Source organism: Neovison vison, chromosome 6 (genome assembly GCF_020171115.1).
Source record: "Neovison vison isolate M4711 chromosome 6, ASM_NN_V1, whole genome shotgun sequence".
NCBI classification, from domain to species: Eukaryota; Metazoa; Chordata; class Mammalia; order Carnivora; family Mustelidae; genus Neogale; species Neogale vison.
This window is the reverse complement of record NC_058096.1, coordinates 161,473,792-161,497,786: the sequence shown is the minus strand read 5'-3', so window position 1 is coordinate 161,497,786 and position 23,995 is coordinate 161,473,792. Positions and strand designations below refer to the sequence as shown.

The 23,995-nt window shown below is 45.0% G+C and overlaps 2 pseudogenes; both read left to right on the top strand.

The window, feature by feature from the left end:
* Nucleotides 1-3,188: 3,188 nt before the first annotated feature.
* LOC122910168 lies at nt 3,189-3,530 on the top strand (annotated as a pseudogene).
* Nucleotides 3,531-3,690: 160 nt separating this feature from the next.
* LOC122910167 lies at nt 3,691-19,826 on the top strand (annotated as a pseudogene).
* Nucleotides 19,827-23,995: the final 4,169 nt, after the last annotated feature.

The following is a 23,995-nucleotide window of genomic DNA, read 5'->3' as shown; positions in this document are numbered from 1 at the left end:
GCGAAGGAAGGGCTGCATGGACTCCTGTTCTCATTACTTTACTCCTCCTTTCACATACAGAATGGTACTCTGGAACTGTGCTCAGTTATAAGCTCCAGAAAGAAATGTGAGGCACTTCCTTGCAAAGCACCTGCACTGTCCCTGTCAGGGCTCCAGAAGACTCGGGCGGCAGAGCAGGGTCTCCTTGCGAGAGCGTGTGCTTGCTTTCTGGGCGCCCCATCTTCAGAACCGCGATCAGGTAGGCAGCGGCAAGCCCATCTGACACATGAAAATATGGAACGCTTCAGTGAGAGGCGGGGCTGGATTGCAGTCTGGTCTGTCGCCATCCAAAGCCAGTGTTTGGTCATCTCCTGTCCAGGGTATCCTATTCGGGAAAACCAGATCTTGCTACATAGATTGTGCCACCCTGGACTCCTCTCATCAGCCCCCCCCCAGCTCTCCATACCACCTCAGAGGGGCGTAATGTCACCTATGGTGCCATTCTTAAAATGTGATTTGCCTTGGGGCGTGTGGGTGGCTCAGTTGGTTAAGCAGCCTACTCTTCGTAGGTCATGATCTCCGGGATTGAGCCCCATATCGGGCTTCCTGCTCCATGGAGTCTGCTTGTCTCCCTCTGCCTCTGCCCCTCCCCCTGCTCTCTCAATCAACCAGTCAATCTATAAAAACATGATGCGCCTTCAGGCACTCCTGATTTCTCAACTCTGTTTGGATGCTGCCTCTAAAAATAATAAAAGCAGTGCCTTCATTGCTTGCTGTGTAAAATTAAATTTATCTTTAAGCTGATTTTAGTATTCTGGGGCTTTCTGAGCTGACCATAACACCAGTGGTGTTAGAATATTAGCACATTCTCAGTCACCCTTGTGATGAACATTGTGAGCTTTTTTCCCTTTGTACCCTTATTTAGAGGTACCCCAGATTTGTATGCCCTACAGAACATCTTGTTTTAAATAGCTTTAAATAGCTTGGGTGGCAGAGGTTGGAGGGGGTGCACCTGGGTGGCTCAGTAAGTTAAATGTCTGCCTTCTGCTCAGGTCATGATCTCAGGGTCCTGGACTAGAGCCCTGTGACAGGCTCCTTGCTCAGTGGGGAATCTGCTTCTCCCTCTCCTTTGTCCCGCTTGTACTCACACACTCACTCTCTCTCAAATAAATAAAATCTTTTAAAAAACAATAAATTAATAGCTTTATTGGGGACACCTGGGTGGCTCAGTCAATTAAGCACCTGACTTTGGTTCAGGTCATGATCTTGGGGTCTTGGGATTAAGCGCTACGTCTGACTCCCTGCTCAGCGGGAAGTCTGTTTCTCCTTCTGCAACGCCCACCCACTGTGTGCTCTCTCTCTCTCTCTTATTCAAATAAATAAAATTTTAAATAAATAAATAGCTTTATTGAAAAGTAATTTACATACAAAAAAATTCACCCATATGAAGGTACAGTTTGATGAGTTTTACTAAATTTATACAGCTGTGCAGCCATCACCACAATCCAGTCTTAGAATACTTCACCCCAGAAATTCTCTTGTGCGGGAAGTCTTCTTGGTCCAGAGTGGTCCTCTGTCCTCTCTCCTCCCTGCCCCGCCCCTGTGAGTGTCTCTTATTTTGTGTCTGTTAACCTGTCAGTCTTTGTTTCTCAGCAATCTCAGTTTATTCAGAATGAGATTATTTAGTGCTCTTCTAAGTTTGGTTTTTTTTCATTGTTTCCCCAACAAGCAACGTATCTTCTGTCAGATGACACAAATAGGAAATGATCTTATGTGATCTTTATTTCTTGCCTTAGGAGAAAAAAAGTCATTTTCTGAAATCGCTTTTTTAGTCACTGTGAAGGATTCTGTCTGGTTTGTGGTGGACTAGATGGCTGATGTAAACCACTAACTCGTGGGCTGTGAGGAAAGTCCAGTCAGTGTCCAGACAACAAGAGGGGGTGGCTCTGGGTTTGAGCCCTGGCCCTGCTCTTGGTCTGACTGAGCACTGCATTCTGGGTCATCCCTGGCCCTCCAGCCTTCTGGCGGTGATGTTTGTTAACTGGACACCCAGCAGCCATGTAAATGCCCCATGAAGATTCTGAACAGATTCCCCACCACACAGTAGCTCTGCTTACATTCCAAGGGGCTTTCCCACATGTGAGAAAGCCTCCCACAAGCTTCATTCCCCTGAACTCCCCAAGAAGAAGCACTGTGTTGCCAGGTGAAACAGGACAGGCTCCGGGACAGAAACACAGGTTCCTGTTCCCACTTCATCACCTACCTCTGGCATGGTCTCAAACAAGCAATTCACTTATAAGCTTCAATTTCCTTATCTCCTACGTGTAGGAGTAATCATATCAATGCAGTAATCATAAAACACTTGAGATGGCACTTGTCATGGACTAGGTGCTTACTGAATGCTAGTTGGATCCTTTCCTCCACAGAAGTTGATGAGCCATCATCTGGTAGCCTGAGAGACAAGGGGGAAGAAAGACCACCTAGGAACCACCGCCCTTACTGTATCCCTTTGTGTTCAGTTCAACATGCTGGTTTTCCTGACCAGGCACTGTGCTTGGCTGAAGGATGCAAAGGGGAAGGAGACTGTCTGGTATAAAACATGGACACTGGGCACCTGGGTGGCTCAGTTGGTTAAATGGATGCCTTTGGCTCAGGTCATGATCCCGGGGTCCTGGGATTGAGCCCCACGTCAGGCTCCTTGCTCAATGAGGGTCTGCTTCTCTGCCCCTCCCCTGGCTTATGTGCATTCTCTCTCTCAAGTAAAATCTTTAAAAACAAAAAACAAAAATGAAACATGGACACAGATTGTTGGCGGTAGAGGAGGTTCCACAAAATACAAGGGTGTATAGGGGCACCTGGGTGGCTCAGTGGGTTAAGCCTCTGCCTTCAGCTCAGGCCATGATCCCAGGGTCCTGGGATAGAGCCCCACATCAGGCTCCTTGCTCAGCAGGGAGCCTGCTTCCCCCTCTCTGCCTGCCGCTCTGCCTACTTGTGATCTCTCTCTCTCTGTGTCAAATAAATAAATAAAATCTTAAAAAAAAAAAAAAAGTTAGGGTGTGTCAACTGTCAAGACCCTCCAGCATTGCAGGGTGCTGGGGGGAAGGGGTGGAGAGAGTGAATGGAGGCTGCCCCAGCCTATGGAAAAGACTCTTGTTCTCAAAACCTAAGTAGGGCCCTTCTGCTGCAGCAGCCATTGAAGAGAAGCAGCCATGGCTCTGCGCTACCCCATGGCATGGGTCTTAACAAGGGCCACAAGACAACCAAGGACGTGAGCAAGCTGACGCATAGCTGTCCCCAGCACCTCACCAAGCACTCCAAGTCATGCAGGATGGGATTCAGTGGGTGTGCTGCTTTGCCCCCTATGAGCAGCACACCAAGGAACTGCTCACGTTCTCCAAGGACAAGTGGGCACTCAAGATGATCAAGAAAAGGACCAGACTCACATCCACACCAAGAAGAAGTGAGAAGAGCCGAGGAATGTCCCAGCCGCCATAGGAAGGTTCCCAAGGCTGCCAAGAAGGACTCAGTCCCTCCTCCAGCTCTGTGCATAACAAAACCTTAACAGAAGAAGAGGAAGGAGGAGGGAGAGTTCCAGGACCACTGTGTTGAATTCCCAGCCCAAAGGGCATTTCTCATTTTCATTGAAGCAACTACGTGGGACCTTTCGGTGTGACTCTGGCTTCTCCAGTGTGATGGCCAGGTTCCGAGAGCATGAGTAAGCTTTCCAGCAGAACCAGGCGGAACCTGCATAGCTCTGTAAGACCAAGATTCAGGAGTCACACAATCCCACTGGACTCTGCTACACACCTGGATTCAAGCGGAGGGCACAGAGATCCCACCACTTGATAGGAGGAAGGACAAAGAATTTGTGGCCATTTATTTATTTATTTATTTATTTTAAGGTTTTTATTTGACAGGAGCGCCTGGGTAGCTCAGTGGGTTAAAGCCTCTGCCTTCGGCTCAGGTCATGATCTCAGGGTTCTGGGATTGAGCCTGATGCTCAGTGGGGAGCCTGCTTCCTCCTCTCTCTGCCTGCCTCTCTGCCTACTTGTGATGTCTGTCAAATAAATAAATCTTTAAAAAAAAAAAGGTTTTTATTTGACAGAGAGATAGCACAAGTAGGTAGAACAGCAGGCAGAGTGAGAGGGAGAAGCAGGCTGTCTGTTGATCAGGGAGCCCAACATGGGGCTCCATCCCAGGATCCCAGGATCATGGCCTGAGCCAAAGACAGACGCTTAACCAATTGAGCCACCCAGGCACCCCAATCTGTGGCCATTTAAAAAATAATAGTAACCCTCTCACAAGTACATATAGTGCTGGGCATAGCATAACCAGTTTTCTCTCTTTCTGTCCATTCCACTAAAAGTCTAAGAACCCCTTGAGCATGAACTGAGACCTAATTGCCCTTGGCCCAAACCCCCCCTGGCAGAGCAGCGTGCTTGGTTCACAACACGTACATTTAGCCTGTGTGTAATGAATTGAATCCCTCTCTTTTGCAGGTTAGCTGGCCCCTGGTGATCCCGCAAGGTATTAACATAAGGGGAATTGTGACTCTGAACCCAGACTAGAAATCCACTGGGAAAAACCCACCACCAGCCACAGTCATGCCAGTGTGAAAAGATGGGCACTGCCCTTAGAGCTCAATCTGATTTCCCCCTTTATTCTCTTTGGGGACATCTTTTGATCTAGATTTCTGAGCGAGAGGTGCCCTCTCTCCAATTTGCTTCCACTTTAATTCTTGCTGAGCGATGGGATCTTTTTCCCAGTGTGCTCAGGCTGCTGTGGCACACGTGTCCTCTTTTCCGTGGCCTTTGAAATCATGAGGTGTCCCGAGAAGTGCCAGTGAGGAAGCCCTAAGGTTTCAGGTCTGATCACCGTCAGGGGTGAGTGGGCTCCTCAGCTTTAGCCATTAGAGTGGGCTTTTTTTTTTTTTCCATTTACTCACTCACTGTTTATTCAGTACTTACTCTGAACCCCACGCTACTGAGTAGGACACCTTCTGGCCTCTCTTACACGGGTGAGTAAATGGACAGCATGACTTTGTGCTGAGGATACAGTGCTGAGGAGTAACACCAGAGCCCTGTGATATCTGGATCTATTCGCAGACTTGATGTGGAAGCCGGGTTGCTCAGGGCTGGCTTCCTAGAGCTGAGCCAGGTGGGGAGTCAGAGGAGGAGAAGAGGTAGAAGTGAAGACAGCACAAGGTGCTTGGGGAGGGAAGCAGTACCTGCAGAGATCCAGGGTCTGGAGAGATGATGGAGAATTCCAGAAACTGATGCCATGCAGCTCAGTCTGACTGGAGTTCCGAGTGGAGAGAGAGATGCAGGGATTGGAGCTCTCTCCACCCGGACAGTAGTGTCCTGAACTTAGTGTCCACCCATCTGTTCTCCTCCGAAGTTTCTAGGCTCCTGCCTTAAACTCCAATGGTGCTTTAATAATCATAATAAAACAATGGCAATAATAACTAATATCTGTACAGTACTTTTAAGGTTTTATTTTGCAGATAGTATCTCACCGAATCTTTAAAAAAAAAAAAAAAACTTTTGAAAAAATAAGCCAGGTGATATGCCACATAATTGGTAGTTTAGGAAAAGTGAGAAGTAGGAAACCTTGTGATTTACCCCAAATTATGGGGACTGAAACTACAAGTCAAGTCTCTTGCCAACAAAGGCCCCACTCTCTCCCCAGGGAAAGGTTGCCTTTACTGATTAGTCTGCAAGGAGATAGTTTTGTGTTCCCTTTGAGAAAACTCAACACACAAGACACTATTTCAGCCATGCTGCCTGGCCACCATCAGGCCAGGTGTGAGCTGTGGCCCCAGGTTTTCGTGAGTGACCCAGAGTCGTTTGCGTTGTTTGTGAAGATCAGAACAGCCCAAATATGTGGGATCCCAGTGGACACGGGTCAGTTTCTGGACACAGGCGAGGAGTCCTCCACACCAGGCGTCCCTCCCCAGTAAAACCCACTGTTGTGGAGCATGGCCTTAATCTGTTCTTTGACACTCAGCAAACTCCCCCAGAAACTGAGCAGGAAGGTTCCGTGAGCAGCAGGTTTCTCTGAAAGGGGTGAGCAGAGAGACACGTGACATGGGAATGCCATTGAGCAGTCAGATGGTGACTGTCACTCCCTTGAGCTGAGCCTGGCTGAGAAGACTGGGCCAGATGGAGAAGCACGGCTCACTGACTCCACGGAGCGCTTGGGATGATAAGAACCTCGGAACTCTCTATGTGGGTGACTGGCCTCACTTGCCCACATTCCGCCATCCTCAGTAAACAACAGCACACACATCTGCAAAGAACAAACAGAGTAAAGCCCTCAAGCAGACACACTGACAAGGTCATCTGAGTGGACCACAGGTGGTCGGGCTCCTCCCAGAGCCCTCAGGGACCTTGATGAACCTTCCACCATTTTGTACTTGGAAATTGAGATGGCCTAGAAGCTACCTACCAAATCTTTTTACTAGATGGGACTTTTGCAGTTTTCAGGATCTCTAGGAAGAAAGCCAGAGGAGAGACAGCTGGGTAGAGGACCGGCTTTGTCTTTCTTTTCAAAGATTCTGTGATTTCCTGATCAGCTGATACAAGGAAGGTGTTTACTAGAATCCATTCATCTTCAGGGCCTTGTCTTAGGTGAGCAGATTCAAGTCAGACTTGTTACAGACTCTACAGAAACCAGCCTTGTTGGTTGGAAGACGGAATTCTGATTGTTCGGGAGGATGGAGGTGGAGGATGGAGAAAGGAGATGGCGATGATCATCCGATTTCTTTCCTCTCTGAACTCTTACCAGCTGGGAAGGAGCCTCCCATCTGGGGCGGTCAAACGGAGCAGTGCTGTGGAGAATAACCATCTTCTCCTCCTGCTGTAAAAGTACAGTAGGGAGGGGCACCTGGGTGACTCAGTCGGTTAAGCATCTGCCTTCGGCTCGGTCGTGATCTCAGGGTCCTGGAATCAAGTCCTCTTCTCGGTGGGGAATCTGCTTCTCCCCTGTTCATGCTCCCTGCCTCTCTCAAATAAATAAAATCTTAAAAAAAAAAAAGAGCTCAGTGTGCACGGTCCTGTACGGGAACAGATAACATAACAGATAACACTGTGCAAAGGTACGCACCTCACGGTGGGAGCAAACCAGACTTTGAACCCCTCCCCACTGAGTAGGAACTTTCAATGTCATCTTGGTCTCAAATGCTCCTCTTTCTCTTGGTAACAAAATTCTGCCATTTTCTGCTCCCATGTTTTTCTACACTGATTTATCCCTTCTGCACAAAAATTCTATCACTGAAGTCCTTGGTCTCTGCACCTGAAAATTCTCCAAGATCCATTCTCTGTGGAAACCGTTATTCGTCTGCTATATGCCCTACAAAAGTGCTTATAGCCTGTGTCTCTTGGCTCAATCCAGGTCAGCGCTCATTCATGTCCTCAACTCTCAGTGAGGACCTCGTGCCTGCTCGGCATTGAGGATAAAATGGTAACCACTTAACCATCCCCTCTCTCAAGAGCATGGAGCTACTCTCAGTAGCAATAAGAACAAGGCCCGTGCCTTCAAGAGGTTTATAGTTGGTAGGAGAGGTAAGTAAACAGACAGACTCCATGCGTGGTGACCAGCTGCATGGAACTGTCACCATGACCGGAACAGGACTGTGGCAGAGCAGTGCAGGATGGGCTCACAGTCCAGGGGCCAGCAGGACCTCAGACAGGAGCTCTAGTGCATGGAATTTATAGAGGGGAGGCGCCAAGGAGAGAGGGAGTGAGGGAAGAACATGGGCAGGGGAATAAAGATAAGCCAGGAGACTAACTTCAGCTGAGAACAGCCACTGTTGACTCAGTTCACAATTCTGCTGGGCAGCTCTGGTCTGGACGGGGCTCTGCCGCTGTTGGCTGGGCTTACTCCCGTGTCTGAGGTCAGGCGGTAAGGCAGTTTGGGCGGCTGGTTCCAGAGAAACACATGTACTCATTGTACCACAAAGTTGATCTCCTCTTGAGTCAGGGCGGCTAGACTTCTTACCTGAAGCCATGCCAGCCAGCCATTGGCTGTAGGCTGTCATGAGAGCAGCCGCCTAGCTGTGCTCTGAGGGACTCATGGAGGGGAGCCCAAAACAGGGGAGAGAGGGGCATTCGTGAGGTTGCAACCAGTACTCACAGACGCTGGAGACTGGGTAACCACTCCCTGATGGAGACTTGGGCAAGCATCTTCTGCATCTGCTGTAGGTCTCTACCCTGAAGCCTAAAGGATAAGATTTGGCCACCTGAAGTGTGGGGAAAGTGTGCTGGGTAAAGCTGACCATATTTGCAGACGACCAGAGCCATGAGAGAGTAAGGCCAGTCCCAGACTTGTGAGTGATGGGGATGGACAGTGTTGAGAACATGTGGGCTGCAGAGGTGTTCAGGAAGCTGATGTGAAGTGTCTCATTTGATTGTATATAATGAGGATAACACTGTTGAGGCGTTAGCCCAATATTTCTGTGTCAGTCAGTATAGACTAAGTTCTATCCCATAACAAACAACACCCAAATCTTTGTAGTTTAAAAGGAGATTCTTTCTCATTCTTGCTACATCCTTTGCCATCAGTTGGGGGTTGCGGTTCCCTGTTGTTTTCACATAAGGCCCCAGGCTGACAGAGCAACCACAGCATTCCTCCCGCAGTTGCCAGAGTGCAGTGATAGCCCCCACAAACAACAAGAAAAACCAGACTTTAATCTTGAAAGCATCTTTAGGAATAGAAAGTCACCACAAAAATGCTGAAATTACTCCTCATCAAAGAGATAGGTCAGTCCTAAACATGTATCCATAAAATAAAATATATAAAGAAAAAAATGATAGAATAATAAAGAGAAACGGACAACCCTTTATCGGAGAGCCCTGAAAAACTGATGCGACAGTAACAAAGAGATAAATAAATCCTTAGAGACATGTTTGCATTTGGCGATCTAAAGTAAACCAGTGGTGAAACTAGAAACTGTCTTGGGGTTTCTTCGTGAGACGTGGGAGCAGGGGTCTTCAAGGTTGGGAGGTCCAGTAGGAGTCAGGCCCACATTATGCTGATGGGCTCTGATCCTTAGGATCAAATGGAAACCACCTCCCCTTGTCTAAATCCCAGGGGATGTAGGGACAAGCGTGTGACTGTGCAGTGAGACAAGAATAAGTGATATGACCCCTCCCTGAGGTTCTGAGCACAGGCCAGCCCTTGTGTGGATCTGTGGACCTTTGTGGATCCGTGGTCTAAACTTGCATCACTGAGGTAGTCCACTAAACATCAGGCTGTGAGCTGAAGTCCTGTGCAAAACTGGTAATGCCCCTTTGTGTCTGACAGAAGCAGTCCTCTTTGGAATAAGGGCAGCTTCATCCCACACCTTGGGAAATCCCCCCAAATAATCTTCAGGGTCAAAGAACAGTCACAGTCAAATATAAGCACGCACACACACACACAAAAACAAAACGATATAGACTAGAACCAGCCGAAGCAGACCCACCCAGGCTTCAGATATTGAAATTACAAAATGTATTTTAAAATAAAATACAATATTTAAAGACCAATAAACAATGTCTGCAGGGGATGGGAAACTATGACAAGACCTCACAGATTTGTAAGAGAACTAAACAGAATTTCGAGAGCTACAAAATAAAATAGCCAAATTTTCATCTGTACCATGAAGGCAGAGAACTTTGAGTCCAGAGAGGGGAAACGCAGACTCAAAGTCACACAGGCGGTCAGCGGCACAGACAAAGCCCAGGCTCAGGCCCGGCCTCCCCATCCTCTGTCCTCCCCTGGAATCAGTGATTCCAGCAGATAAGCAAGGCCTCCGCTGGGCAGAGCTACCTCTCTCTGCTGAGTGGTCTCAGAGAGTATTGGTGTTTGTTCATCCATTAAAAAGAAAGGGAAGGGGGCCCCTGAGTGGCTCAGTTGGTTAAGCATCTGCCTTTGGCTCAGGTCATAATCCCAGGGTCTAGAGATCGAGGCCTGCATCAGGTCCGAGGAGAGCCTGCTTCTCCCTCTCCCTCTGCCTGCTACTCCCCCTTCTCTCTCTGTGTGTCAAATAAAGTATTAAAAAAGAAAAATGAAGGGAAGTAGAAGCTAGGACTTTTTGCAGGAATTTTTGTTAACAAAATTCTTTTTGTGTCAGGATACCATGATTTCTTGTTGTAGGAATCTGTAAGATGCAAGCTTATTTCCTTCTTCAATGCCTGAAACTTACAACATTTGTTTTATTTTGATTGCTGTTATTATGTAAAATGGAGGGGGAGAACTGTTCTTTCCAACTCCCACTTGGAGAAAACATGTCCCCCCAAATCCACACATCTTCAAACTAAATGTACCGAGAATCTCATGGTCTCTTTGGGACAGAGGCCCCTCTCCAAAAAGAGCCTGTTGTTCTTGGTCCTAACTCTAGACGCTAAGGCAGTTATCTCACCCAGGGGTTTTTGAGATGAGGGGCAATTTCCTGTTTTGGAGACACTGTTGGTAATAATTCACCTGTGCTCGCCCGATGTCAGCGAGTGGTCCTCATGGAGCTTCTGCAATGTGGCCCTGGGCTCCCCAAGCAGTAGCCCACGATGATCACAGTACCCGACAAAGAAGAGAAACGTCCCACTTTTAATTAGGCAGAGGACACAAGTAAATATCCAGGGCACGATGTCAGAAACGCAGACTTGCGGATTAGGACCGCACTGGCAAAATGTTCAGTGAGCCTTGGGTGCAGAAGAGGAAATGCGTAGGACAGAGAACAAGCTCCCACAGGTGCTCCAAGAGCTAGGCTGCCCTCAAGTTGCTTTGTGCAGGGGCTGCTCATCCCTTCTGCAGTTACATCCCTCTCTATGGCACGTAGCTCAAAATAGGCCACGTATTTGTTTTCCACTGCCCAGTTCCGTGGGACCTTCATTCTTGCGTCCTCGGTACCCATGCCAGCACATCTAGCTCCTAGTAGGTTCTCAATCGACGCGTCATGGGTGAGAGAGGCCTTCCGTGACTGTGTCCCCAGGCAAAGAGGGAGTCCACGTGTCTCCAGCATTCCTTCCGGCAGATCTGACACAGACCTGAGGGCAGGTGTCCTTCTGTTGAAGAATCTGATAAGATCTGTCTTCAAAACCTTCCCAAGTTTCTGTGAACCGCTGGAGGGCTCACTTTCTCAGTTTCCTCTGGCTAGACATTCTACCTCTGCTTCCACTGAATTGGTTCAGTTTGTGAATGATCTCACCATCCCACACACCCTGCTGCAGTATCTTGACTCAAATGTGGAGCCGAGTCCCTTGAGTTTCACAAAAACCTCACCCACATCGGTGAGGTTATCTTTCGAACTTTATAGAAGCTTTGAAGAGATTGTGGGCTAGGGGTAGTCTATGCGGCACAGCATAAGCTCAATAGTTTTGAATATTAGATATTCCAGGGTGTTTTTTTAAGGATCTTATTTTCAAGCAATCTCTAGACCCAATGTGAGGCTTGAACTCACAACCCCAAGATCAAAAGTCACTCTCCCTTCTGACTGAGCCAGCCAGGTGCCCCTAGGTATTCCAGTTTTCACAAGACATTTTCCTGTCATCCGTATAGGTTGTCCATCTTTTTATCTTCTCTCCTCATCTTTGTCTACTCCAACCTCTGAATTAATTAATTAATTAGCTTATCTATTTATTAGATTTGATTTATTTGACAGAGACCGAGAGCACAAGCAGGGGGAGTGGCAGGCAGAGAAAGGGAGAAGCAGGCTTCCTGCTGAGCAAGGAGCCCGATGTGGGGCTCGATCTCAGGACCCCAGGATCAAGAACTGAACCGAAGGCAGATGCTTAACTGACTGAGCTACTTGGGTGCCCCCACCTCTGAATTTCTGATCGTTTTTAACATAAACATGTCCTGTCTATTCCTGACATGACACATGCTCACCTTTGCCCTCCAGGTTCAACTTCTTTGGAGGAGGCCCCAGAGGCAAATGACTTTGACACGCTGAGACAGCGGAGGAGAGGAGTCAGAAGAAAGCAAAACGGGCAGATTATGTGAGCATCCCTGAGTACTGAGAAGATTTCTAGCATGGCTACCTCCCATGACTAAGCCCTTGGGGTTAGGCAGCATAATAGCATCCCCACCAAGGTTTTGATATCTTAGCAAATGGGGCTTTTTGACCCTTCATTCCCAAGGCCAAACTTGGGGAAGAAGCAAGATCCCTGAGGTCCCCCCTCACGGGGCATGTGGGGAGACAGCATAGCGTGGATGTCTACACATGGGCCAAGGCAGCCTCCAAGGGTTCACAGGACCCAGAGTGGAGAGCAGTAGGAAGGTCTCCCATGCCAGCTAGAGCAACATGAGGTAGCAAAGGTCTAGACAGCCTCACTAAGCCTCCTGAGGCCACAGAGGACAACAGGAGAAAATGGAGTGTCTCCCGGGTCACAAGAGGAGTGCCAAAGGATCTGATAAATCCTGGATGTAAGGGCCTGTCAACTCAGTGGGTCACTCCATGGATGGATGCTTGAGGTCCCCACAGGCTGGAGTGTATCTCCGCAGGTCCTGACACCAACAGATGACGAAGACCAGAGTCCCTTTCCCAAAAAATGTAACACCACACGGTACTGAGGAGAGGGGGAATAGGTGAGACACTGAACTGACTGAGATTATGTCTTTGCCTCTGAGAGAACTGGGGTCTCAAAATAGAAATGAGTTCCGTTCTAGAAGGAAGTTTACTGTTGACACCCATGTGTATCTCGTTTAACACCTCTGGTAGGATCTGCCCTTCCTGGCATCAGTAAATGATTTAGAATCTTTTGTTATTTTAGTGGGTGTTATTACTTCCTGAAAAATAGATCAGCACATTTATTGGAAAGTATTTTCTACACTATTATATTGAGTTCATCTCAAGTGAGCTCTTGATTTTTTTTTTAAGATTTTATTTATTTATTGACAGAGAGAAATCACAAGCAGGCAGAGAGAAGGAAGCAGGCTCCCTGCCAAGCAGAGAGCCCGATGCAGTCCTCGATCCCAGGACCCTGAGATCACGACCCGAGCCGAAGGCAGAGGCTTAACCCACTGAGCCACCCAGACACCCAGAGCTCTTGTTCTGATTCTTGATCTTTTTTTTTTTTTTTAAAGATTGTATTTATTTATTTGACAGACAGAGATCACAAGCAGGCAGAGAGGCAGGCAGAGAGAGAGAGAGAGGAGGAAGCAGGCTCCCCGCCGAACAGAGGGCCGGACGTGGGGCTCGATCCCAGGACCCTGGGACCATGACCTGAGCCGAAGGCAGAGGCTTTAACCCACTGAGCCACCCAGGCGCCCCCTGATTCTTGATCTTGCTCATTGTTTTAGAATTATATTTTTTCCCTTGGACTATGGAATTTGGTTTTGCATGCTCATTTTCACTGGGAAATTTTCTGTTAGTTTGTCATAAAGATTTGTTTCTGTCTGTCACACTCTCTCTCTGTGTGCCCCTCCATCCCTCTATAGAAATCTTGAGGTTGATTCTGTACAGAATGTTGTTGGTGCCCTACCCAGAAGCCTTTGCCTGCTGGTGCGCCCCTCCTCTATCTGCTGTGAGCTATGGATGCCCCCTTCCCTGGAGAACTACTCTGGGCTTAATTTGGAAGATGCCTCACTGACATGGGGACACAAAAGACCAGACCAAGGGTGACTCAGTCAGTTAAGTGTCTGCCTTCGGCTCAGATTGTGATCCCAGGATCCTGGGATCAAGTGCCACATTGGGTTTCCTGCTCAGTGGGGAGTCTTCTCCCTCTCCCTCTGCTCCTCCCCCCAGCTAGTGTTTTCTCTCTCTCTCTCTCGAATAAATAAATAAAATCTTAAAAAAAACAAAACCAGACCCTTTGCCTCAAAGTGGGATTAATTTTGTGATACAGTTCATGCCTAAGAGGCCCTGTAGGGGCAAGCCCATGCTGGGAGCTTGTGATGGTTCATTTTATGTGTCAACTTGATTAGGCCATGGAGTGTCCAGACATTTGGTCAAACACAATTCCGGTGAAGGTTTCTGGATGAGATTAACATTTGAATCTCTAGGTTGAGAAAAGCAGATTGCTCTCCCTGGTGTGGGAGAGCCTCATTCTATCCATTGGGAAGCTGAATAGAACAAAAGGCTGACCCTCCCATGAAAGAGAAAATTGCTTCAAACCTGAGTGCCTTCAAACTAAGACATTGAGTTTTTCCTGCCTTTGGACTCAAACTGAAACACTGGCTCTTCCTGGATTTCAAGCCTCCGGGCCTTCAGACTGGAACTATACCATCGTTTCTGGTCTCCAGCTTGCAAACTCACCCTGCAGATCTTGGATTTTGTCTGCCCCAGAAGCACATGAGTCAATTCCTTAGAGAAGTTCCCTAGACAGATGATGATGGATGGATGGATGGGTAGGTAGATAGATAGAAAGATAAAATCCTATTGGTTCTGTTTCTCTGGAGAACCCTAACACACATCCTTGCTTACTTTCTTCCCCTTTCCTACCCTACACCCTCCCTCCCCTCTCTGCACAGTAGCCCCTAGTAAATCGCTTGCACCGAAATCTCTGTCTCAGACTCAACTTCTAGAGAATTCAACTTACCACTCCTTCCAGTTAGCAGGTTACAGTTACAGTCCACAACCAGGTCTTGATTCAAATCTCAAGTCCTACAGTCCTACAGTTCTGGAGGTATCACAGATCTGACTCCTGAGCCCTGTGCTTGAGGCTTAGTTCAAATTTTAGCTGTGAACCTGTGTTCATTCTCCAGCCTATGAGGCCTACAACTGTCAACCAGCAGTTCTTCCCTCTTCTTTCAGAGGCCAGCTAGCTCTGCCCTGATCTAGCCTCCAGCTTTAAATGCTCCCATATCCCATGGAGTGGAGTTACCCCGCAGGATCAGAGCTCCTGGCAGCTGCTGACAGCCTCAGGTCGCAGGACCCAGCCAACTTGAGGTCCTAGCTTTGCTCACCACTTTACTTCCATTTCCCAGTTCTGGTCCTCTGAGATATTTAATCCCAGAATTTTTCTGCAATATTTTTTTATTGGTGTATAATTTCCATGCCATAAAATATGCATATTGTTAAGTGTATAGTTCAATAAATTTGATAAATGAATCTCCCCAGGGGACCCACACTCAATAAGATACAGGAAATCACCTGTATCTTCATCACCAGTACTGCTCTGCACTCGTCCACAGCTGATACTCCACCACACGCCAAAGGCAACCGTTGTTGTAATTTTTGTCTTCATAGATTAGTTTGGCCTGTTCTAAAGCTTCATATACGTATAATCCTACAGTATGTGCCTTTCGGTGTCTGGTTTCTTTTGTTCAACATAATTTTTCTGAGGCATACCAATGTTTTAAATTACTTACTCCTTGATTTACATTACTAATAAACCATTGCATGAATATACTATGCCTGTTTATCCGTTCTCTTGCTAATGGACAGTTGGATTATTTCCAGTGTTTGGCTATTGTGAATAAAGCTATTATACACATTCTTCTATTAAATATTTTTATTGCTATATATTCACATACCATAAAATTTACTCATTAATGATGCACAATTCAATGATGTTTATTATATTCACAGAGGTATGCAGCCATCACTATAATCTACATTATGAAGTTTTTCATCACCCCAAAAAGAAAACTATGTTTCCTTCTAAGAACTTTACAGTTTTAGCTCTTACATTTAGATCAGGGATCTATTTTAATTTTTTGTGTATGGAGTGGGTAGTAGTTCAACTTCGATCTTTTACATGTGGATATCCAGTTGTTCTAACATCAGTTTTGAAAGAAACCATTCTTTCCCCCCATTGAATTATCTTGACACCCGTGTCAAACAATCAATGAGCTACAAACATGCTGGTTTATTTCTTGACTCTCAATTCCAATCCCTTGATCTATATGTCTATCCTTATGCTGTACCACATTGTCTTAATCGCAGTAGCTTGGTAATAAATTTTGAAATCAGGAACTTTATTTCCTTTCAAAGTTATTTTAGCTCTTCTGGATCCCCTTCATTGCTATATAGAATCAGCTTGTCAGTTTCTGCCCCCCCCCCAAAAATTTTAAAAGCCAGCTGGGTTATGATAGGGATTTTATTGAATCTAGAAATCTTTTTTTTAAACTCAATTTTTTTAATTTAAAAATTTTCTTAATTATCATACAATGTATTATTTGTTTCAGGGATACAGGGCTGTGACTCATCAGGCTTACACACTTCACCGCACTCACCATAGCACATACCCTCCCCAATGTCCATCACCCAGCCATCCCCAATGTCCATCACCCAACCACCCCATACCTCCAACCACCCTCAGTATTGACATTTTTTAAAGATTTTTAAAATACCAAATCTTCTTTAAAAAAAAAAAAAAAGATTTTATTTATCTACTTGAGAGAGAGAGAGAGAGCATGAGAGGGAAGAAGATCAGAGGGAGAAGCAGACTCGCCATGGAGCTGGGAGCCCGATGTGGGACTTGATCCCGGGACTCCAGGATCACGACCTGAGCTGAAGGCTTAACCAACTGAGCCACCCAGGCGCCCCAATACCAGATCTTCTAATCAGTGAGCACAGAATGTCCTTTTATATCAATTTGGGGCTCCTCTAGCTTTCAATCTTGCACTTTTTTTGGTTAAATTTATCTATGTTCTTGTACACGGAATTTTTTTCTGATTTCATGTTTGATTATTCATTGCCAGTGTATAGAAATTAGGCTGGGTCCTTGTGGAATTGATTGATTTTTGTATATTGATGTTGCATCCTATAATTTGCTCAACTTATCTGTTCTAATACTTTTCTATAGATGCCTTAGATTATGTCATCTTATAGATATAGTTTTACTTCTTCCTTTCCCATCTGGATGCATTTTATTTCTTTTTCTTGCTTTTTTTTTTTTTTATTGACCACAAACTTCCCATACAATATGGATAGAAGGGGCAAGAGCAGACATACTTGTCTTGTTCCTGACCTTACGAAGAGGAAGGCATTCAGTCCTTCACCATTGAGTATGATGTTATGAACATTCTTGAATAAGTCTTTTTTATAGATGGAGGTCTTCATTTCACTTGAGTAAATACTTGGGTCTAGAATCCCTGGATCACAGGGTAGGTATACGTTCAACTTTACAAAGAACTGTCAACCTGTACAGGACCATCTTTTAAGTTTATTACGTGTTTCAGAAGAAAAGAAGAACCCCCCAAACTGGGAACTTTTGCTGCACCTTCATTAGAAGTCTTCCCAGTGAAGAACTCAGCAATCCTGTGACCCACAAGAAGTTTTCAAGGCACAGTTTGTACATGTCCGTTCGTAAGCTCCTACTTTGTCCACAGCACAAACCCCCTCTAACTCCTCCTCAGTTATTCCCCCAAGAGGAGCCCAGATGGACCACAAAATGCATCCTGAACCAGTGTCCATTTTGTCTACATGTGATGTTTCATGGTGATGTCATCAAAATAACGAGGAATCCCTTCAACCAAGGCAACCATGGAGAGGAGGCTGTATAGTGCACGATGATGGAGATATTTTCCTGCCTAGCTGGGCTCAAATTATAGTCCCATTTCTCTACAGTGTGATCCAAAAAAAGCAAACATTCTGCAAGTTCCTAATGCTATCTTGTACACATCTCACACCATGAACTCTGCTACCCATCCGACTGACGTCAGTGTCTTCTTCAACTGGACTGACATAAGCGTCTTCTTCAATGCACTGACATCCTCTGTAGGCAGCATCAGATCAGGATAAGCACCTACTTGCTCCCCTCACCTGTGAACCCTCCTTTTTAGACTATCTCTCTGTGGTTCTTTAGTCAGCTTTCCATAATCACAAAGATTTCCTTTTTTTTTTTTTCTTTTCTAAAATGGAAATATTTCTCTTGTTTTGGGAGAGTGTAAAAGTAATCAATGTTTGTTTAAAGAAATAAAGAACCCCAAGGGTGCCTAGGTGGCTCAGTCATTAAGCGTCTGCCTTCGGTTCAGGTCATGATCCCAGGGTCCTGGGATCAAGCCCCAGGTTGGGCTCCCTGCTCCACGGGAAACCTGCTTCTCCGTCTTCCTCTCCCCCTGCACGTGTTCCCTGTTCCACTGTGTCTCTCTCTTCAAAAAAATAAATAAATAAATAAAATCTTAGAAAGGAAGGAACCTGGAAAGTATAAAGCGTAATTCTTCCTTCTATGAAATGGCTAACATAAGTAATAGTTTGGTAAATCCAGAAAAAAATTTTAATGACATTTTTGGAGGTTAACTTTGAGGTTTCTTCTTCCAGGTTTTTTTTTTTTTTAAGATTTATTTATTTGACAGACAGAAATCACAAGCAGGCAGAGAGGGAGGCAGAGAGAGAGAGAGAAAGCAGGCTCCCTGCTGAGCAGAGATTCCCGATGTGGGGCTCGATCCCAGGACCCTGAGATCATTACCTGAGCCGAAGGCAGAGGCTTTAACCCACTGAGCCACCCAGGCGCCCCTTCTTCCAGGTTTTTAAAATGCTGTTAATAGTTCTCATAGAGAGTCTAATGCCACCATTGCTTTGATCCCTCAATGCCTCCACCTCCATAGCCAAGGAGCTATCTACAGTCACATCCCACACAGAAGATGATGTCTACTGCCTTGTCAGGAAGTGCTCAAAATGCCCACAAGGACCCAGCCTAACTGCCATGAGAGAAAGTGGAGTACAATGTCCCCTCTGTAGTGGAAGTGTGACTAGAAGAGAGAGAGAGAGCATGTCCTGAATGGGCCTTAGACCTTGAAATTATCGCGAGGATGTTTTCGAACAGCTGCAGATACTATGCAAAACAGACTAAACTCTACCACTTGAGGCATCATTCCAAATCTTGTAAGAAGTATCAAGATGAATATGGTGCTTCCTCTATCATTCCAACATTTCAGATCTCTCAAGATTCAGTAAGGAACAGTAATAGGAGTGAAAGATCTACATCTGATAACACAAAAACTTATCAAGAGAATATAAGCTCTTCTTTTTTTTTTTAAGTAGGCTCCATGCCCAACATGGGCCTTGCACTCATGACTCCTAAGATCCAAAGCCATAAGCTCAAATGACTGAGTCAGCCAGGCATCCCTAATGAGTTTTGTTTTGTTTTTTTAAAGCAGGCTCCATGTGAAACCCAATGCGGAGCTAGAACCCACCACCCTGAGATCAAGATCTGAGCCAAGATGAAGAGTTGGACTTTTTTTTTTTTAAGATTTTATTTATTATGTGTCAGAAAGAGAGACAGCGAGAGAGGGAACACAAGCAGGGGGAGTGGGAGAAGGAGAGGCAGGCTTCCCGCTGAGCAGAGAGCCCGAAGCGGGGCTCAATTCCAGGACTCTGGGATCATGACCTGAGCAGGAGGCAGACACTTAACAACTGAGCCACCCAGGCACCCCAAGAGTTGGACTCTTAACAGAGTGAGCCATCCAGTAGTCACAAGAATACAAGTTCTTCTGGGCATCCCACCCGGAAGGGCCCCTTGTGTCAAGAATCATGCTTTACAGACAACATTTCCTGGGTCACTATAACTATAATTACCTATTCCAGATCCTTCCTGTGATGTGTCCTATTTATAGGTCTCTTCCTTGGGGAGATCCTAGCTGGATTACTGAAAATTTCATTAGTTGGGGCGCCTGGGTGGTTCAGTCAGTTAAGCCTCCGACTCTTGATTTCAGCTCAGATCATGGGCTCAGGGTCCTGGGATGAAAACCCATCTCTGGCTCTGTGCCCCATGAGGAATCTGCTTGTCCCTCTCCCTCTGCTCCACTCCCTGCTCACACTCTCTCTCTCTCTCTCAAATAAATAAATGAATAAAATCTTTTATAAAATTTTGTTAAAAATTTTGTTAGTCATCTATCAAAGATGTCAGTTTGATTATGGAGAATTTGTGAATCCTCAGCTAGATAAGGAAAACCAATATCAAACTTTTCAAGTAAACATCTAAAGGCTATAGACATCTCAGCGTCTTTGTACCTGCTAGTACTGTCTTTAAGGGGAAAACCATATGAAGTCACCTTTCAATAACACAATGTGTCTATTAATATAAGTAATTCAGTCTAAAAACTAAAATAAAATAAAATAAGATGCTGTTAATACATCATGGATATTTTTGCATGACAGTAGGTATCTAGCTGGAAAGCATTTGTTTTAAAAGCATCACATTCCATTGTATGGAATTAATTAACACAGTAATTAATTAATTTTTTATTATTAAGTATTTCAACCATATAGAAAAGTACTGAGAATAATGACATCAACATGCATGGGCCACTTAGTTATTAGAGAAAAAGTTCAGTTGCATATAAATATTTTCCCCATTTTGTTGTTTGTCTTCTGATTTCTCTTTTACTGATGTTTGTGTTATGCATATTTTTATATTCACATAGTTGAATTTATTAATCTTTTCTTTAGGACTTCTGAATTTGAGAAAGGCTTTGACCATGCTGAAATTATGAGGAAATTCTCCTCTTTTTCCTTTTAGAAGTTTTATTGTTCCAACTTTTACATTTAAATATCTTTTTGAGGTTAACAATGTATGGCAAGATATAAGAATCAAGCTTAATTTTTTCCTCAGGTGATAGCCCATTTGGCTCACTCCTTAAATAAGAAATTTATTGTATTTCCTGCTTGACTTAAAATGCCATCTTTAATATATGCTAAATTCCCATATATGTTTTGATCTAATACTAGATTTCCCATTCAGTGCCACTCAATTTTCTGGCCCATTGCCATAGTATTTTAATTAGCTAATTAATTTAAAATACATAGTAATTTATAATATAGTCATCCTTATTGATCTTCTTTTCACAATGTCAATTTTTTGTTCATTTTCACAGGAATTCTTAAATCAGTGTATGCAGTTTAAAAAGAACCATTAATCTATGGGTTTTTTTTTTAATTTTTTAATTTTTTTTCCAATTTATTTATTTTCAGAAAAACAGTATTCATTATTTTTTCACCACACCCAGTGCTCCATGCAAGCCGTGCCCTCTATAGTACCCACCACCTGGTACCCCAACCTCCCACCCCCCCGCCGAGATTTTATTAATTTGACAGAGAGAGAGATCACAAGTAGGCAGAGAGGCAGGCAGAGAGAGTGGGGGAGGCAGGCTCCCTGCTGAGCAGAGAGCCCGATGCAGGGCTCGATTCCAGGACCCTGAGATCATGACCTGAGCCGAAGACAGAGGCTTTAACCCACTGAGCCACCCAGGTGCCCCCACTGGTGTGTCTTGAACAGTAACATTGGATTTAATCATTTAACTTGGGGAGATCTGGTTTTTTATAATGTTGAGTCTTCTTGGAAAAAAGTATCTAGGCCTTTTCATCTAGATTATTTTGATGTTCAGCAATAGTGTTTTCAAGTGGGGTTTTTTATATTTCCTATATATTTCAGATATAATATGTATATTTTTTTAAATTTTCAGCATAACAATATTCCTTGTTTTTATAATATGTATCTTAATTAGGATTTTTTTTCTATTCTCTTTCAAAATGCGGGTCTGTTTTCCCATCACATCTTCTAAACAGTGTTATTTGTAAATATAAATATAAGTCAGTTTTACGTATTAGCACTTTCCCGTTAACTCACTTAATTGTTATTCGTAATAGCTTTTGCCGGTGATTCTCTCGAGTTTTCCAGTTACTCAATACTGTCATTACAACTAGAAATACTTTTTTTCTTTTTCAATTTAAAAAATAAATTTTAGGGGCGCCTGGATGGCTCAGTGGGTTAAAGTCTCTGCCTTCGGTTCAGGTCATGATCCCAGGGTCCTGGGATCGAGCCCCGCATTGGGCTCTCTGCTCAGCGGGGAGCCTGCTTCCTCCTCTCTCTCTGCCTGCCTCTCTGCCTACTTGTGATCTCTGTCAAATAAATAAATTAAAAAATAAAATAAAATAAATTTTATCTCTTAAAACAGTTTTAAGTTTATAAAAAAAATCATGAAGAAAGTACAGAGAGTTTGTGGGGTACCTGGCTGGTTCTGTCCGTAGAACATGTGACTCTCCATCTGGGGTCACGAGTTCGAGCTCCACACTGGGTGTGGAGCTTATTTAAAAAGAATTTTTAGGGACGCCTGGGTGGCTCAGTTGGTTAAGCAGCTGCCTTCGGCTCAGGTCATGATCCCAGGGTCCTGGGATCGAGTCCCACATCGGGCTTCTTGCTCGGCGGGGAGCCTGCTTCTTCCTCTACCTCTGCCTGCCTCTTTGTCTGCCTGTGCTCACTCGCTCTCTCTCCCTCTGTCTCTGGCAAATAAATAAAAAAAAATAAAATCTTTAAAAAGAATTTTTAAAAATGGAGTTTGTGAGCTTTTGAATTCATTCTTCCTGCTGTTATTTTACAGGTCCTAGAGAAGGTGAAAATGCAGACTTCTGCAACTATGCTCATAGCAAAAGTCTTAATGAAGTAATTTTTCACCCAAAGAACACCCACTGATTTCTGGAACTAGGAGGCAATTCAATCAATCTTTGAACTCTGTCACACGAAGTTTTATTAGAAACATAGTGGGGATTTTGGAGAGAGGACCGCTGAACTTTGTGTAGTGAAATAGAAACTTGAATTGCCAGTGTAGAGGACTTAATTAAGAGATAAGGAAATTCACTCACTCACTAGAAAATAATTGAGCAACTGCTTTGTGCTAGGTATTTTGCTAGGCAGTTAGGTGCTGGCTACTGTTGGAGTTAGTCTAATTCATGATTAGAATATTATTTCCCCTGAATCTCTGTGTCTTGGGGTAAATCCAGCCTTATCTACTTTACAGTGAACCTGAACTGAGTTTCAGTATATGAAAGCCCTTGGTGGGTTTCTGCTTTTCTGAAAGGGGAATTTGGAGCCATTATAAGCTTTTAAGGAGTAAAGTTCTGTGACCACAAAAATGGGTAGAGCTTGTGTCTGGTTCATGTGAGCCCAGCAAGTCGCTGACCGCCAGTACAGAATATAGGATGTCAGGTGACTAGAGCACAACCTAAGGTAGAGGTGGTCCATGACCATAACGGGAGTGGAGAGGGAGATGCCCCTGGTGGTGAGGCAGGCCAGTTACGGGAGCCAAGGTGCAGCTGACAAACAGAAGCATAGGCAACAAGAGTCGATGGGGCTGATGGACAGGGGCGATGAATGAAGGACATCCCCAGTGCAAGGGTCAATTTCCCTTTGTATTAGGGGCTCACTCGCCCCTATGTGATTCCCAAGTCCTGGTTTTAAACAGGGGTTCCTGAAAACAGCCTCTGAGACTCTGAGATTAGCGTACAGCGGATTTAATGGTGAGTCATCTTGGGAACAGCCCCTACGACGGTGTGAAGGAAGCAAGACTGGACACCAGGAGAAGTTGCCCTGGCGTGTCGCTGCAGCAGACACCCCAACTAATCGTAAGGGGAGCTCGAATTGGAATGGCCTGTCAGAGTTGTTCCAAATTAAGGCAAGAGGGCAAGTGTTTATTTTGCTGCTGTCCCTCACCTCCCCAACATGTTCTCTTTTAACTGCCCAAACCACTCCCCACCCCTGATCACACAGTCTGCTCTTAACACCACCAGCCTTTCCACCAGCCTCCACTGTCCTTCCTCCGTGCCATTCATCAAAATCATGATCCTTTTAAAAGCTAATTGTATGATGAAATTGGAAGTTGAATCCATTTCTCCTTCCTCGAACGTCCCAAAGCATTGTGTTTGTTACTCTGTTGTATCTCTCCTGCTTGCCTTAGAGTTGATCTTGTGTTTGTGTTTTCTCCGTATCAGAGTATAAATTCCACTAGCTTTCTCCTTTATCCTGTTAGTCTCTCCATAACCAGGCATCCCGCTTAGCACAAAACAGACATTCAACCAATTGGAACTAATTGCATCCAATGCTCCAAGCTGTGAAGAGAGTTTCGTAAGGAAAATCTCCCCAACAGTTTGAGACCGTTTGCCACACTCTGTATCTTTTCTTCTCACAGAAAGAAGATGGCATGTATTTATTCAGTAGAATTTGAGTGCCTGCTATGGGACAGATACTGAAAGGGCTATTGCCTCGCATTCTTGTTGAGGTAAACTTCACAGGCTTTCAAACTGTGTTTGAAATGTGCAATTCAGCGTCATCTAGAACATTCCCAGTGTTGTGCAACCACCACGACTGCTGTTCTTAAA